Raw genomic sequence first — 17,283 nt, 5'->3', positions numbered from 1 at the left:
CTGTGGGTTTGTTTGTATACCTGCATTTTACTGAGGTTTTACAAGCCTTGAAGTGGTTTAAGGAAGTTAAAACAAGAGAGAAAACTGTGCTGTTGCCAAGCAACAGGGGGCCCACAGAAACAAAGAAACAGAAAGCAGTTTGAATTCAGTCGGTGATTATATTCCAAGGTGAAGGGAGCAGTTTAAGTGTCTCTCTAGCTGGGCATACTAGCAGATTGCTGAGGAAAATAAGTCTAAGAACCTTAGGTGAGCTGCTGTAAAGTTAAAGTAACAGCGAATGTCGACTGAGTTCTGGATCTCAAGGGAGATTTGTCAGCAATCTACTGGGAGAGTGAACTGCAGGGAGCAGGTCCTAAAGGAAAAGGAGAAAGGCCCCAAGAAGACCTTTAAGTTGAGTCAAAGGACAAGGACAGGAATCTGGAGCAAGATCCTGTTTAGTGAAGTTAAAGAAAGGAGCAAAGGAAAAGGCTCTGAGTGAGACAGAGCGAGTGTGGGTATTGGCAATTCGGTGCACAGTGGGAATTCAGTGTAGAGGGGAAGAGGTGCTCTTTGCATTTTTCCTTTGCTATCCAACTTCTTAAATCTTCAGAGAGTGGTCTTGCCCTGCGGCAGCAGTAGAGGCTACAAGGGAAAGGAATGACTGGTAAGTAGAGGGTAAGGTCGGGTAAGTATTTACTACTTTTATCGCTTATAGCTTAAGGTCTTTTTGTAGTTTATAGTTTGGATATTCTGTAGTAATGAGCACCAGGACAGAAGGGCCCTAGAGTAATTGATTTAAAAAGTTTAATTTAAAGGGATAAGTCATGGCAGGAGAGCTCAAAACCATGGTGCTCCTCGTGCTCCATGTAGGAAGCCAGGAACATTTCCAGTGCCCGGGACCAGCATGTGTGCAGGAAGTGTGTCCAGCTGCAGCTCCTGGAAGCTCAGGTTTCAGAGCTGGAACAGCAGCTGGGTACACTGGAGCATCTGCAAGTCTGAGAGCATGGTGGATAGCACATTTAGAGAGGTGGTCACACTGTAGCTGAAGGGACTTGAGGAAGGACAGGAGTGGGTGACCACCAGGCAGTCCAAGAGAAACAGGCAGGTAGTTCAGGAGACCCCTGGGGTCCTGTTCGCAAATCAGTATTCTATTTTGGAGGCTCATGAGGGTGCTGGCTCCTCCAGGGAGTGCAGACAGAGCCAAGTTTCTGGCACCACAAACAGCCAGTTTGTACAGGAGGAGAGGAAGAGCGGAAGAGCAATAGTAATAGGGGATTCTATAGTCAGGGGAACAGATAGGTGCTACTGTGGCCATCAACGTGACTCCAGGATGGTGTGTTGCCTCCCTGGTGCCAGGGTCCGGGATGTCTCTGAACAGCTGCAGGGCATCCTGAAAGGGGAAGGTGATAAGGCAGAGGTCATGGTACAAGTTGGTACCAATGACATAGGTAGAAAGAGTGATGAGGTCTTGCATCAAGAATTCAGGGAGTTAGGCAGTAGACTAAAAAGCAGGACCTCTTGGGTTGTAATCTCTGGATTACTCCCAGTGCCACGTGCTAGCGAGCATAGAAATAGGAGAATAGCACAGATGAATACAGCTTAAGAGTTGATGCAGGAAGGAGGGTTTTAGATTCCTGGATCACTGGGACCGTTTCTGGGGAAGGTGGGACCTGTACAAGCGGGACGGTCTACATCTGAACCAGACCGGGACTAACATCCTTGCGGGTGGGTTTGCTAGTGCTGTTGGGAGGAGTTTAAACTAATTCAGCAAGGGAAGGGGGACACAGAATGTTAGCAGAATAGGGACACATCATAATATAATAAAACAATCAAGTCAGAGGGAGTACAACTGCATTAAGTTTCAAGGGAGTAAGGCAAGGCTTGATGGCTTCTACTTTAATGTCAGGAGTATTACAGGTAAAACAGATGAGTTAAGGGTGAGGATTGACATGTGGAATTGTGATGTAGTAGCCATCACAGAGATGTGGTTGAGGGAAGGGCAGGATTGGCAGCTCAACATTCCGGGATATAGAATCTTCAGGCGAGACAGGGGAGGGGGGTAAAAGAGGAAGAGGCATTGCATTATTAGTTAAGGAGTCAGTTACTGCAGTAAGGAGAGATGATATCTAGGAGGGGGCATCGAATGAAGCTTGTGGGTAGAGCTTAGAAATAAAAAAGGGGCAGCCACATTGTTAGGTGTTTATTATAGACCCCCAGATAGTCAGCGGGAAAGTGAGGAGCAAATATATGCACAATTTGCGGAGGTGTGTAAAAACAATAACAATAGGGTAATTATATCAGGTGATTTCAACTTTCCCAACATTAATTGGGATAGACATAGTGTTAAGGGCTTGGATGGAGTGGATTTCTTGAAATGTGTACAGGAGAACATTTTAGGTCAATATGTAGAGGGTCCAACAAGGAACAGCGCAATGCTGGACCTAATTCTGGGGAATGAAGCCAGACAGGTGGCTGAGGTGGTAGTGGGGGAGCATTTTAGTGATAGTGACCACAATGTGGTACAATTTAAACTTGTTATGGACAAAGAAATAGACAAGTTGCAAAAAAAGTTTTGGTTTGGGGGAGAGCGGATTTTAGTAAAATAAGGCAGGATCTGCCAAGGTAGACTGGGAACAGCTACTTGTGGGGAAATCTACAGAGGAGCACTGGGGGGCATTCAAAAAGGAAATGGGGAGGGTACAGGCTCAACATGTTCCCTCCAGGGTGATAGGAAGGAGTAACAAGCCCAAAGAACCATGGATGACCAAAGATATTCAGGGTACGATGAGAAGGAAATGAGAGGCTTTTAGCAGGTACAAGGGGAGCAAATCAGCAGAGGCATTAGTGGAGTACAGAAGGTGCAGGGTGGAGCTTAAGAAAGCAATTAGGAGAGCAAAGAGGGGATATGAGAAAGCTCTGGCTGGTAAAAGTAGGAAAAATCCCAAGATATTCTATAAATATATTAATGGGAAGAGGATAACCAGGGAAAGAGTAGGGCCTATTAGGGACCAAGGGAGCAATCTATGGGTGGACATCAGTAGAGTGTTGAATGAATACTTCGCATCCATCTTCACCCAAGAGAATGAGGATGAAGGTATGGAACTCAGGGGGAGAGACTGCGGGGTTCTTGAGCAAATTGATATAGGGAGTGACAAGGTATTGGAGGTGTTTGCAGGCTTAAAAGTGGACAAATCTCCAAGTCCAGATGATTGGTGTCCCAGAATGCTGAGGGAGGCAAGGGAGGAGATCACAGGGGCTCTGAACCAAATTTTTAATTCCTCTCTGGCCACGGGGGAGGTGTCAGAGGACTGGAGAAACTGGAGAACAGCTAACATTGTTCTGCTGTTTACAGAGGGTTGTAGAGATAAGCCAGGGAACTACACACCAATGAGTCTCACATCAGTGGTAGCGAAACTATTGGAGAAAATTCTGAAGGAGAGAATCTATCTTGGAGAGGCAAGGTTTGATGAGCGATAGTCAGCATGGCTTTGTCAGAGGGAGGTCATGCCTAACAAATTTGATTGAATTTTTTGAGGAGATGACCAGGTGTGTAGATGAGGGTAGTGCAGTTTATGTAGTATATTTGGATTTCAGCAAAGCCTTTGACAAAGTCCCTCATGGGAGACTTATAAAGAAGGCAAATGCACATGGGATACAGGGTAATTTGATAAGGTGGATTCAAAATTGGCTTAGTTGTAGGAGACAGAGAGTGATGACAGAAGGCTGCTTTAGTGACTGGAAACCAGTGTCCAGTGGCATACCACAGGGATCTGTGCTGGGTTCCCTATTATTCATCATTTATATAAACGACATAGATGACTATGTGGGGGTTAGGATTAGTAAGTTTGTGGATGACACAAAGATTGGTGATTAACAGTGAGGTTGAGTGTCTTGGGCTATAGGAAGATATAGACAGGATGGTCAAATGGGCAGATAAGTGGCAGATGGAATTTAACCTTGAAAAGTGTGAGGTGATACACTTTGGAAGGAGTAATTTGACAAGGAAGTATTCAATGAACGGCATGACACTAGGAAGTTCTGAGCAACAAAGGAACCTTGGCATGTGTGTCCATAGATCTCTGAAGGCAGAGGGGCATGTTAGTGGGGTGGTGAAAAAGGCATATGGGACACTTGCCTTTATCAATCGAGGCATAGATTACAAAAGTAGGGAGGTCATGTTGGAGTTGTATAGAACCTTGGTGAGGCCACAGCTGGAGTACTGTGTGCTGTTCTGGTTGCCACATTATAGGAAGGATGTGATTGCACTGGAGGGGTGCAGAGGAGATTCGCCAGGATGTTGCCTGGGATGAAACATTTAAGCTATGAAGAGAGGTTGGATAGACTTGGGTTGTTTTCGTTGGAGCAGAGAAGACTGAGGGGTGACCTGATCAAGGTGTTCAAGATTATGAGGGGCGAGGACAGGGTGGATAGGGAGCAATTGTTCCTCTTTGTTTAAGGGTCAGTCACGAGGGGACACAAGTTCAAGGTGAGGGGCAGGAGGTTTAGGGGGGATGTGAGGAAAACCTTTTTTACCCAGAGGGTGGTGATGGTCTGGAATGCACTACCAGGGATGGTGGTGGAGTTGGGTTGCCTCACATCCTTTAAAAAATACCTGGATGAGCACTTGGCACATCATAACATTCAAGGCTATGGGCCAAGTGCTGGTAAATGGGATTAGGTAGGTAGGTCAGGTGTTTTTCACATGTCGGTGCAGACTTGATGGGCTGAAGGGCCTCTTCTGCACTGTGTGATTCTGTGATTCTGTGAATTAAAGGGAGAAAGCTGCAGGGAGTAGAATAAAGGCAAAGTGGGCTTGCAAGAAGCCTGAAGATCTGAGGAGACAGCCAAAGGTTGGTGACTGCTTACTATAGGCCTGTAAAGAGTGGTGTTCTGTTGGCTTGGTTGAGTATCCGAGAGAAAGTGCATGGAAGGCGAAGCTTGAATACATCCAGGGGAAAGGAACATCAGAAGAAGAAATCAAAGCCTGGAGGTGGATCCTTGGGAAGATGACCAATTGAAAGCATTGTTTGGGAGAAGATTCCAAAGCGAGTTCTTCAAGCATTGAGATTGGAAACCCTCGGGAGAAGGATGGTGTTCCTTGAGACCGATTGGCCCATGGTATGACAAGCATCTGAGGGGAGTTGATGAGAGATGCATAGCATCTATTTGGGGTAGTATCTGTCACTTGATATGGTGTGTCTGACCACAGTTTGCCTATTAGTACATGGACTGTATACTTACTGTGAATGTTAGAGAATAAGATAATTTTTGTAACTTGTGTTATTCTTACAAATCTGTAGATATCTATAAAGGTGTGGTTGTGGGTGAAGAAGTAATGTAACATAGTTCATCGCTTTTTGTTTAATAAATGTTTTATTCTTTTTTTAAAAGTACAGCAGCGGACTCTGTAACTCTGTTCAGTAGCCACCCTCCATGTTTCTAAACAAAAAATAAAAGTTAGGATTTATCAAGCCAGGTTCCACCCAGAGATCTGCCTTGCAGCATCAGCTGAGATCCTAACAATGGCTCCAGATGGTCTCAGTCACATGGAATACCATTTGTTAAGGGCCATTTTAGTGGTGAGGCAGAACTGAGAACTTGATGGAAGGGATTCAAATATGAAGTTGCAAGAACAATGGACACTGATTTGGGAGAGGAAACGGAGGTTAGAGATGGTTTGGTAGTTTTACAAAGACAAGAGGGGTTTGAAAACAACACTTCAAATATCTCAGTATCAGGTACTGGCACTTAATATATATCATGATTATGATGATTAACAATAACGCGATTATATATGTGATTCCTTTGCAACTTCCCTTGTGATGAAGATTTTGAGTCTTTGATTGCAAAAATTGCTTTATTACTAACGATCTTACATTTAAAATGAATATCCCTCTCATTCTGGACTTGCACATTTTCTCTACATGTGCCTTATCAAACCCATAATTTTAAATATCTCTGTCAGGTGCCTTCTCTTTTCTAGAGAAAACAGCTCCAATCTTTTTAGGCTTTTCACTTCGTATGTCCCCTGAGTTTATTCTCTTAGCTCCGGTATCGTTTTTATGAATCTTTTTTGCACCTTCTCGACTGAGTCTATATCTCTTCTAGAAGGTGGTGACAAGAACTGTGCCCAGTGCTGCAAAAATGAACTAACCATGGTTACAAACATACAAAATTAGGAGCAGGAGCAGGCCACTCCTTCCTTCGAGCCTGCTCCACCTTTCATTAAATTCATGGCTGATCTGATTGTAACCTGAACTCCACATTCCTGCCTACTCCCAATAACCTGTCACCCCTTGCTTATCAAGGATCGATCTACCTCTACTTTAAAAGTATTCAAAGGCTCTGTTTCCATCGCCTTTTGAGGAAGAGAGTTCCAAAGACTCAAGACACTCAGAAAAACAAAAATTCTCCAGATCTCTGTTTTAAATGGGCGACTGTTTATTTTTAAACACTGATGCCTCATTCTAGATTCTCCCACAAGAGGAAACAACCTTTCCACATCTACCCTGTCAAAACCGCTCAGCATCTTATATGTTTCAATCAAATTACCTCTTACTCTTCCAAACTCCAGTGGATACAAGCCTAGCCTGTTCAACCTTTCTTCATGGGCGAATGCGCGCCCGACATGCCCGATCGAGAAATGAAGCGCTTTGACGTTGGCCCAGCATGCCAATGTCAACGATATTTCGCTAGGCAGGCACGTAATGAAGATGGAGGCGTGTCCATCATTAATTAACTGGCCAGTTAAGGCCCTTGAGACACTAATTGTCCCGGAGTTTATGTGGCCCGTGCGATTTTCAGGCCACAATCTCAAAAACCTCATCCATGGGCGGGAGAAGAGGGGTGAGTGAGCTTGTTAATGTGAATAGTTTCTACTTTAGCTTATAACTTGCTGCTGCTTGCTTGTGTGAACAGAACATCTTCATTTCACTTCGGAGCTGCTTTGACAGAAATAAGGCTTCAGTTCAGTACTCTGGAGGAGCCATACCACTTAGGCCTTCCCGGTATCAGATAGCCTTCCCTTACCTTGGGAATGGGGATTGTGGTCTCCGCTGGAGGCAGCTCCTCTGAGGAAGAAGAGAGGGCCAGAAGGGGGACGAGGCCCGGTGTTCCTATTCAGCCTCCAGCGGAGCGACCTGTGGGAGGAAAGGCGCAGGCACAAGGGGTGCAGGGCCAACAGGAACTCCAAGGCAGAAGGGGTCGCAGAAGACGCCACTATCCTGCTGCCTGGGTTTACAGGCAGGGATGCAGCTACCTCAATATGTTTGGGGTGCAATGCCGAGAAAGACTCCACCTCTCAGGGAGAGAGTGACCTCCATCTGCCAGAGGATTGGCCCTGAGATCAGCTGCAGCTGTGTGGATGAACACCCCATGCCTGTGACACTGAAGGTCACAGTGGCCCTTAACTTCTATGCCTCTGTCTCTTTCCAGGGATCAGTAAGTGATCTTCGTGGAGTGTCCCAATCAGCTGTCCATAGCTGTGTCAAACTGGTGACAGAAGCTCTGTTCAGGCACGCATTGAATTTCATTCAATGCGCGCGAGGCAAGTCAGACACAGGGAGCCAGAGGCTTCGTGGCCATTGCTGGCTTCCCCCATGTCCAGAGTGCAATAGACTACACACATGTGGACATCAAGGAGCCAGCAGATGAGCCCGGTGCCTTTGCCAACAGGAAGGGCTTCCACTCCATGAACGTGCAGATAGTGTGTGATCACAGGATGCTGACTCTACAAGTCTGTGCAAGGTACCTAGGCAGCTCCCACGATGCCTTCATCCTCGGACACTCCCAGGTGCCGGGGCTCTTCAGTGCTCTGGCTTGGCTTGATGGATGGCTGCTGGGTGACAAGGGCTATCCTCTCAGAAGGTGGCTCATGACGCCTCTCCGCCATCCAAGAACAGAGGCTGAGCAGCGGTACAATAGGAGCAACGCTTCCACAAGGGCTGTGATGGAGAGAACAATCGGTCAATCGGTCTTCTCAAGATGCACTTCCGATGCCTGGACAGTTCAGGGGGCGCACTTCAGTACCCCCCAGATCATTTGTCACTGATAGTGGTTGCATGCTGCGCTCTCCACAATCTTGTGCTTGAAAGGGGGGACGCAGCGAAGGAAGAAAATCTTGACACAGCTGCACAGGCAACAGACGATGAGTCCAGTAGTGAGTCTGAGGCCCAGCACACTCAGGAGAACACTGAGGGCATAAACGCAGGCCTGGGTAACCTCCAGGGAGGCAGGGACACCCAGGAAGCTCTGATCCAATGCTCCTTCAGCTAGCCTACCAAATAAGAACAACCGCCACCAAATGCCAGAGCTGCAGTCTCCACACATGAGCCCCGACAGGAACATTTGCTGGGTCAACAACATGCACTGTGTGCCTTTTCAATACAGTTTAATGAGAAACAGGTCACTCATAACATCATGGGTTACCCTGCACCTGCAGAACTAATGAGGCACCCAAAGACTTGTGCAAAAACACAGTTAGTGATATGGTGCCTTCCATAAAGTTAACAAATGAAACTCAGAAGTGTTCTCCATCACACCAATTAAAAATTAAATTGAAAGTGTGGAAAACACATATCACCCATGCTGTGCTTAAGGTGCTTTAAGTTTTCGCTTACGAATGTTATATCTGGGTGCTCCCCACATGCTGGCACCGGCATTGGAGGCAGTCTTGTTGGCCTTGATGACCTTGGCGGGTTTCCTCTGGCCAATGGAGCCTATGCTGGCCCTGCCTGGGAGGGAGTGGCCAGTGGCACGGCTGGCATCTCCCCAGTTGCCGCAGCCTCATCGGATGCCGTGGTCACTGGCAGAGGGGGAAAGGAGCTGCTACCCTCATCCAGAGTCCCCTGAAAGGAGCCCACAGAGATGACAGGCAGCTTGTGTGCCAACATGATGTCACTTTGGACCTCCCTACTGACCATTGATTTACAGGCACCTAGCTGGGATACTGGGTGCCAATCCATCTTCCACACTGGCACTGACCAGCTGAGGCCATTGCCAATGTGAGGGCTTGCAGGTCCAAGTGCATTCCCATGAACCTCTGATTGAGTCCCTGGAGGAGCCTCACTATGAGAGTCATCACTCTCTTCATGGAGGAGGCATTGAGCTCGGCCATGAGGGTCATTGCATTGCTCTTCCACAATGGAGTACATTCCCTCATGTATCTCTGCCAGATCCTCCCGCACACCCTGCTGGACTACCAGCATCTGCTGCCTCATGGATGACTCCAGAGGCCCATCATCAGCCACCATTGCCCTGGTCCCCCGCAGTTCTCCAACTGCTGGCGCCCTGGGCACCCTTTGCCTCTGCCTGCACCTCAAGTGAGTGTGAAGTCCCCTCACCAATGTGCTGCGGGATACTAGACGCCGATCTTATGGCCACTGAGGTGCTGGTACCTGTGCTGGTGCCTGCTTGGTTGAGAGCATGTGACACAGGTGCGTTCTGTTGGGTACTGTCCTCTGGGGTCAGCCCATCACCGATGGGCTGCTGGTGAGCCTGAAAGGAAGAACAAGGACATGTCGTTAGTTAAAGTCATGACACTGTTACTGTGCATGCCTGGCACCCGGATGAGATAGAGATATGCATCAGGTTGCCCTTGTCTTTTCATTACCAATGGGGATTATGGGTTCGAGGTTCACATCAATACAGAGACTACACTGGAATGGTTGCAATAACCGACATTCTCACCTCAGTGCACTGCACTCTTACATCCCTCTGGCACACCAACCTCACCACGGCCGGTTGCCCAAGATGCATGGCACCTCTCCAGCTCCAGGGCCTCCTACTCGTTTCGCAAGAGGATGAGGAGCTGTGGGGGTCCCCTGCCAGTCTGCGACCTCTCAACATTGTTATGGGATGTTTTCTCCAGAAAGGACAGAGGAGCATTGATTAGTCCTATCTGCAGCACCATTGCAGCCTGGCCAACCCCACCAGAGGAACACCTCCTAGAGCTCAGCCAATTCCTGACCCTGGAACTGCAAGGCACTCAGTCCAAGCAGCCAGGGCTCACCCCCTTGGCCAGATGCTTCCTCATTGACATTTGCCACTCACACTCTAAGAACTCTGAGGTCTGGGGGGGGGGGATGGGCATCTCTAAACAGCTGTGCAAAGTGACCCATGCCAACACGGTACTCACCCTTCCCGATCGCAGCAAATTGTTAAAGCGCTTCCGGCACTGCACCCACATGCGCCTCATCACGTTGTGGCTGCTGACCCTGGATGCCACCTCCTCCCAGGTCTTTTTGGTGAGGTGGTGAGGTGGTGGTTGGGGGGGGGGGGCTCCTCCTCCCGTCCCTGGGGACAAGGATTTCTCTCCGTGCTGCCACCTCCACCAGGAGGGTAGTGAGGCTCTCATCCATTAAACTTGAGGCCAATCGCCCCGCTGACCTGCCCTCCTGCCTGCCATGTCCGCCAGCAGCCGGATCCATCATGACGACTTTGCGTCCCTCCTTGCCGGCCTTCCAGGGGCTGCCTGGGCTGCTTTTGTATCAGCCACCAGGCCGCAATTGGAACCGGTGGACATTGAGCTCCTGACCCGCCCACCCCTTCTTGCTGTTGCTGCTGCTGCATCTTACGCCGGGCGGGGCTTAATTGGCCTGCCCGCGTAAAATCGCTGTGCGGAGCCGATCGCGGGCGATGGTTGGGTTCTCACCAATCCTGCGCGATGAGCGAAAAATTCTGGCCCATGAGACAACCCGTACCAAATAAATTTAACAAAACTCCTCTACTATTTAATTCTATCCCTCTATAAATGAATCTCTGTACTTAGCTTTTTAAAAAAATAATTGAAATAACCTGTATTACTTCTTTTGGTGATTTGTGTATCTATGCCCTTAGACCCCTTCACTCCTTCCCATTTCAACTGTTATCATCCAAGCTATATGTGTCTGCCTTATTCTTCATATAAAAATGCAATGTCTCACACTTTGCTATATTGAAATTCATTTGCCAGTCACATACCCATTCTGCAAATTTGTTAATATCTACTTGATTTTGTTGCATTCTTCGTCAGTGTTAACCATATACCGTCCCAAATTGATGCCGCCTGCAAATTTTTAAATAGTACAGTCAACTTCCACCATTCACACCCGCCCATCGTGATTTCATTTACTCACGTGAATCTGTTTGCGTATCCAATCGCGGTTCAGGGTTCGCGCTCCTGTAACTTCACTCATCCATGATTAAAAATGTAACGATCCAGATGCTAGCAATTTAAAAAGTCAAACCAAAAAAGCTAAAAGACACATGCAACAATTGCAGGCACTGGAGAGACACAAACTTGCCTCTTTTTGCAGATCTTCAAGCTGCTGACAAACTTGCTGCTCCTGTGCTTCAAGCTTGTGCAGCCTGTCAGACCAGCAGAAAGCCACACATTCACAGTGACACCTAAACAGCACATACTGGCATAACGGATGGCAAATCCCATGTTTTGGAACCCTACTAAAGCACTAGTGTCACTGCACACTTAGAAACATTGAAACTTAAAAAGTCACTGCTCCCCTGCTCTCCAACCATTAAAATACTGTAACACAAACTAAACAGCACTTACAGAAGTGAACAATTGTGTTGCCAAACAATTTCTTCAGTGAAATTGTTTGCAATCTACTGTATAGTAATATACTGTCATTTGTAAATTGCACTACTGTATTCTGTAACTGAAAAGTTTTAAAATGTTTTGTTTTCTTGTGCTGATAAACAAATTCTTCAGTAAAGTTGTCTCCAACTTAATTTAAAAAAAGATTTTATTGATTCCATTAATGTAAAACTGTGAAGTTTGGGGATGGTTGGAATGTATCGAATTCAGTCCTATTATAAACTGTGTTCGCTGCTCGCGATTTCACCCTTTGTGAGACCTCGTGGGAACGGAATCCCTGTGAATGGCAGGAGTTAACTGTACTCCCAATTCCCAGTCCAAATTGTTAATGTAAATTGTGAACAACAGTGGTCAGTGCCAAATCATGTGGAACACCGTTTCCTATCTTTTGCCAGCCTGAATAACTGCTTTTTAAACTCCACTCTGCGCCTGGGATTTCCCGGCCCTGTCATGGCGGGACACTCTGCGGCTGGGATTTCCCAGCCCTGTCATGGCGGGACACTCTGCAGCTGGGATTTCCCGGCCCTGTCGTGGTGGGACACTTTGCGGAACATTTGGCGGCCCTGTCATGGTGGGACATACTGCGGAACATTTGGCGGCCCAACCAAAAATCTATTGACTTACGGTGGGATCGGACGATCCAGGTGGCAGGCAGGGCCAGAAAATCCTGCCCTCTGTTTTCTGTTTTACAGCCAGCTTGCTATAGCATTCTGCTACCTGTCCCCTGACTTTACATACTCTGACCTGAATCATGAGCCTGCTGAGCAGCGTCTTATTGAAAGCCTTTTGAAAATCTAAATATATTTAATCTACTCCATTATTCTTGTCTACTTTTTCTATTACCTCTTAGAAGAAGTCAATAAGATTCGCTAAACATGATCTTCCCTTTTGAAATCCATGCTGACTAATCTTTATGATATTTTCCATTCTGCATGGTTTCCATTAAGTCTTGAGATAAAATGAACATATTTAAGTGTTTCAGTGCTAGGCTTACTGATAGGGGAGATGTTTAACTTGTTGCCATTGAAGACAGATGTTTCAGTAGTGAGGATGAAGTAGGGACACTGTTATGGACAGGAGGGGGTTTAAATTAAACAGCCCTGATTTCTCCTCTCACCACCCATCCGTAAACAGAAAGGTGTTTATGTTTTGTGATTTCCGCCTTATATGTGGTGGAGTATTTTCCCAATACCTCAGTTTTGGAGTGATCCAATTCTCTATTAATAACTCCACAGCAAACATGAGCTAAGATGAACTAAAATGGTTACTTTAATTTACACACACTCAAAATGTGGAAAGGGGTGTTGCTACATTATCCCAGTACATTCACATAATAAAAAAGGGGTAACGGGAAGAAAGAGGTACAGAGCAAAGATCACAGGGAAAATAAGAATTATTAGTTCATGTGAGGCCAGAGTCCAGAGTCAAAGTCCAATGCTGTATTCTTTCAGAGTTGGCAGGTTGAAAACTGATGCTGGATAATTCACCTTTCCAGTAGAGATGCCTTCCACAATGGAATAGGCACATAGATGTGATTTAGTCTTGCAGGCACTGGGACAGAAGTTCAGGAGCTCCAGTAGAAACAGTGTAGGTGGGGAGCCAGGCATTGAAAAACCTGGACACAGTCCTTTTTTTTGCTACTGCCTGCGAGATGGAAAATGGGAGCCTTTTTTTCAGCTCCACAAGGCAGTTTTACTGGTTCTAGCAGGTTGGTGAGGTGTGGGGGGGTTGGCAGGTGTCATGTTACATGGCTCACACTGCTCCACCTTGGTTTGGCCAAAGGATATATATTCCTGGTCTGGATTCTTGAGATGGTTAATGCTTCAACCATTAATAAATTCAACGAGGTTTCTGGTTCCTTTCATCCTCGCAAATGGATTATCTTCAATGGTCTGGGGCCTGGCATTAGAAACATAAATGGCCTTTGAAATTTCCTTGGGATTTGATCTCTGGAGTCATGGAGTCACATGGGCATTGGCGCCTCTTTAGAGATAACGAGGCTGCTGCTGTTCTGAAGGCCAAAAATTCCAATTGTGTGAGTCATAGCCAGCCATGGCTTCAGCAAGCTTGAAGCCTTTGTACAGTTTTAAGAAAACTAATTTTACAGATTAGCCAGGATGATATATATTTATATATATATATAAATTATAAGAATATAGAGTGAGGTCTTAGCTCTGGGACAGTCACAATATGGTGGAAGTAGAAGCAAATGTCTTGGATGATGGATGGGATATTGGGTTTAAAATTGTACTCTGGTTCAAAGTGAAATCTTCTGTTTAAGTCTAAGTGAACATCTGGATGGAGATGGAGCTGAGGGCAGAGGTAGAAAGCTTCCTTTTTGGTGGCACAGAATAAGGTGGCAAGGTTCAGAATCTTCCATGATGATAAGATTAAAATACTGTGGATGCTGGAAATCTGAAATAAAAACAGAAAATGCTGGAAAAACTCAGCAGGTCTGGAGGCATCTGTGGAGAGAGAAACAAAGTTAACATTTCGAGTCCATATGACCCTTCTTCAGAGCTAAAGAGAAGTAGAAATGTCATGAAATTTATACTGTTTAAGGGGGTTGGGGGGGGGGGGGGGTGCGGGGGGGGGGGAGGGGGTAGTGTGGAGCAGGTGAAGCTGGATAGAAGGCCAGCGATAGGTGGGGGCTAAGGAGAGATTGACAAAGATGTCATGGACACAAGACAAAGGGAGTGTCAATGGTAGTGCTAAGGGCTAAAGAAGGTGCTGATAGTGGCATAAATGTAAGAAAGCAGAATGTGTGTATAGCAGAACAAGGGTCAGCACTTTGCGAAAGAATAACATGGAATAAGTAACTGATGGCTCGTTTGGGGGTGGGGTTAGGGAGGGGGCTGCAGTTGGGGAAAAAAGATAGAAAGAGGGATAAAGGGATGAAACAATGGATAAATGACTGAAAATAAAAATAAGGAAATAAAAAATAAAAATAAATTTTAAAAAAGGGATTTAAAAAGAGGGGAAGATAGAGGAGAGAGTTCATGATCTAAAGTTGTTGAACTCAGTATTCCGTCCAGAAGACTGTAAAGTGCCGAGTCGGAAGATGAGGTGCTGTTCCTCCAGTTTGTGTTGAGCTTCACTGAAACAATGCAGTAGGCCAAGGACAGACATGTGGGCATGAGAGCAGGGTACAGTGTGGAAATGACAAGCGACAGGAAGGTCTGGGTCGTGCTTGTGGACAGACCGAAGGTGTTCCACAAAGCGGTCACCCAGACTGCGTTTGGTCTCCCCAGTGTAGAGGAGACCACTTTGGGAGCAACAAATGCAGTAGACTGAATTGAAGGAGGTGCAAGTGAAGCGCTGCTTCACCTGAAAGGAATGTTTGGGCCCTTGGACGGTGAGGAGGGAGGAGGTAAAGGGGCAGGTGTTGCACCTTCTGCGATTGCATGGGAAATTACCATGGGAAGGGGATGAGATGTTGGGAGTGATGGAGGAGTGAACCAGGGTGTCCCAGAGGGAATGGTCTCTACGAAATGCTGATGGGGGTGGGGGGCGAGGGGAAGATGTGTTTGGTGGTGGCATCATGCTGGAGTTGGTGGAAATGGCGGTGGATGATCCTTTGAATCCAGAGACTGGCGGGGTGAAAAATGAGGACAAGGGAAACCCTAACATGGTTCTGGGAGGGAGGGGAAGGTGTGAGGGGAGAGGGAGATGGGTCAGATACATTTGAGGGCCCTGTCAACCACAGTGGGTGGGAAACCTCGGTTAAGGAAGAAGGAAGCCATGTCAGAAGCGCCATTTTCGAAAGTGACATCATCAAAACAGATGCGACAGAGGTGAAGGAACTGAGAGAATGGGATGGAGTCCTTACAGAAAACAAGGTGTGAGGAGCTGTGGTCAAGGTAGCTGTGGGAGTCGGTGGACTTGTAATAATTATTAGTGGACAGTCTATCACCAGAAAAGGAGACAGAGAGGTAAGGGGAGGGAAGGGAAGTGTTGGTGATAGACCATATGAAGGTGATGGAGGGGTGGAAATTGGAAGCAAAATTGATACATTTTTCCAGGTCCAGGCAAGAGCATGAAGCGACACCGAAACAGTCATTGATGTACTGGAGAAAGAGTTGTGGGAGGGGGCCTGAATAGGACTGGAACAAGGAATGTTCCACATACCCCATAAAGAAACACACATAACTGGGGCCCATATGGGTACTCATAGCCACACCTTTAATTTGGAGGAAGTGATACAAGTTTAAGAGGAAATTGTTCAATGAGAAAACAAGTTCAGCCAGGCAGAGGAGAACAGTGGTGGATAGGGATTGTTCAGGCCTCTGTTCATGGAAGAAGCAGAGAGCCCTCTGACTATCCTAGTGGGGGATGGAAGTGCAGAGGGATTGGATGTCAATGGTGAAGAAGAGGCGCTTAGAACCAGGGAACTGGAAATTGTTGATATTGTTTTTATTCTTTCATGGGATGTGGGCTTCGCTGGCTAGACCAGCATTTATTACCCATCCCTAGCTGCCATTGAGAAGGTGGTGGTGAGCTGCCTTCTTGAACCACTGCAGTCCATGTGGTGTGGGTACACCCACACTGCTGTTTGGGCGGGGCACGGGGGTGCGGTTTGTGGGGATAGTTCAGCGACACTGAAGGAACAGTGATATATTTCCAAGTCAGGATGGTATGTGACCTGGAGGGGATCGTCCAGGGGGTGGTGTTCCCATCTATCTGCTACCCTTGACCTTCTAGATGGTAGTGGTCATGGGTTTGGAGGATGCCGTCTAAGGAGCCTTGGTGAGCTCTTGCAGTTAACCTTGCAGATGGTACATACTGCTGCTACTATGTGTCGGTGGTGGAGGAAGCGAATGCTTATGGATGTGGTGCCAATCAAACTGTACGGTGTTAAGCTTCTTGAGTGTTGTGGGAGTTACATTCATCCAGGCAAGTGGGGAGTATTCCATCACACTCCTGACTTGTGCCTTGTAGATGGTGGACAGGCTTTGGGGCGTCAGAAGGAGAGTTCCTCAATGCAGGATTCCTAGCCTCTGACCTGCTCTTGTAGCCACAGTATTTATATAGTTAGGAGGGCATCAGAGGAATCACAGATGTAGGTGGGAAGAGACTAGATATGGAGAGAGAGAATAGAGTCAAGATAGCAAGCATTGAGTTCCGTGGGGCAGGAACTGGCTGACACGATCGGTCTACCGGGCCAGTCCTGTTTGTAGATTTTGGGAAGGATGTAGAAGCGAGCTATCTGGGGTTGGGAGACTATGAGGTTGGAAGCTGTGGAGGGAAGATCTCCAGAGGAGATGAGATCAGTGACAGTCCTGGAAACAATGACCTGATGTTCAGTGGTGAGGTCATGGTCCAGGGGGAGGTAGGAGGAACTGTCTCAGCCTCTGCGAGGTAGAGGTCAGTGCGCCAGACAACAACAGTACCACCCTTGTCAGCAGGTTTGATGACAATGTCAGGCTTGGACCTGAGAGAACGGAATGCAGCAAGTTCGGAGAGAGACAGGTTAGAATGGGTGAGAGGAGCAGAGAAATTGAGAAGGCCAATGTCACGCCGACAGTTCTCAATGAAAAGATCAAGAGCAGGTAAGAGGCCAGAGGGAGGGGTCCATATGGAGGGAGAATACTGGAGGTAGGTGAAAGAATCTGTTGAACAGGGGTGGGGGGAGGATTCCTGCCCAAAGAAGTGAGCACTGAGATGAAGGCTGCAGAAGAAGAGTTCAACATTTTGTTAGGACGTCAGAGACG

This window comes from Carcharodon carcharias, chromosome 10 (assembly GCF_017639515.1).
Source record: "Carcharodon carcharias isolate sCarCar2 chromosome 10, sCarCar2.pri, whole genome shotgun sequence".
Taxonomy (NCBI): domain Eukaryota; kingdom Metazoa; phylum Chordata; class Chondrichthyes; order Lamniformes; family Lamnidae; genus Carcharodon; species Carcharodon carcharias.
Note: the sequence above shows the minus strand (reverse complement) of the source record.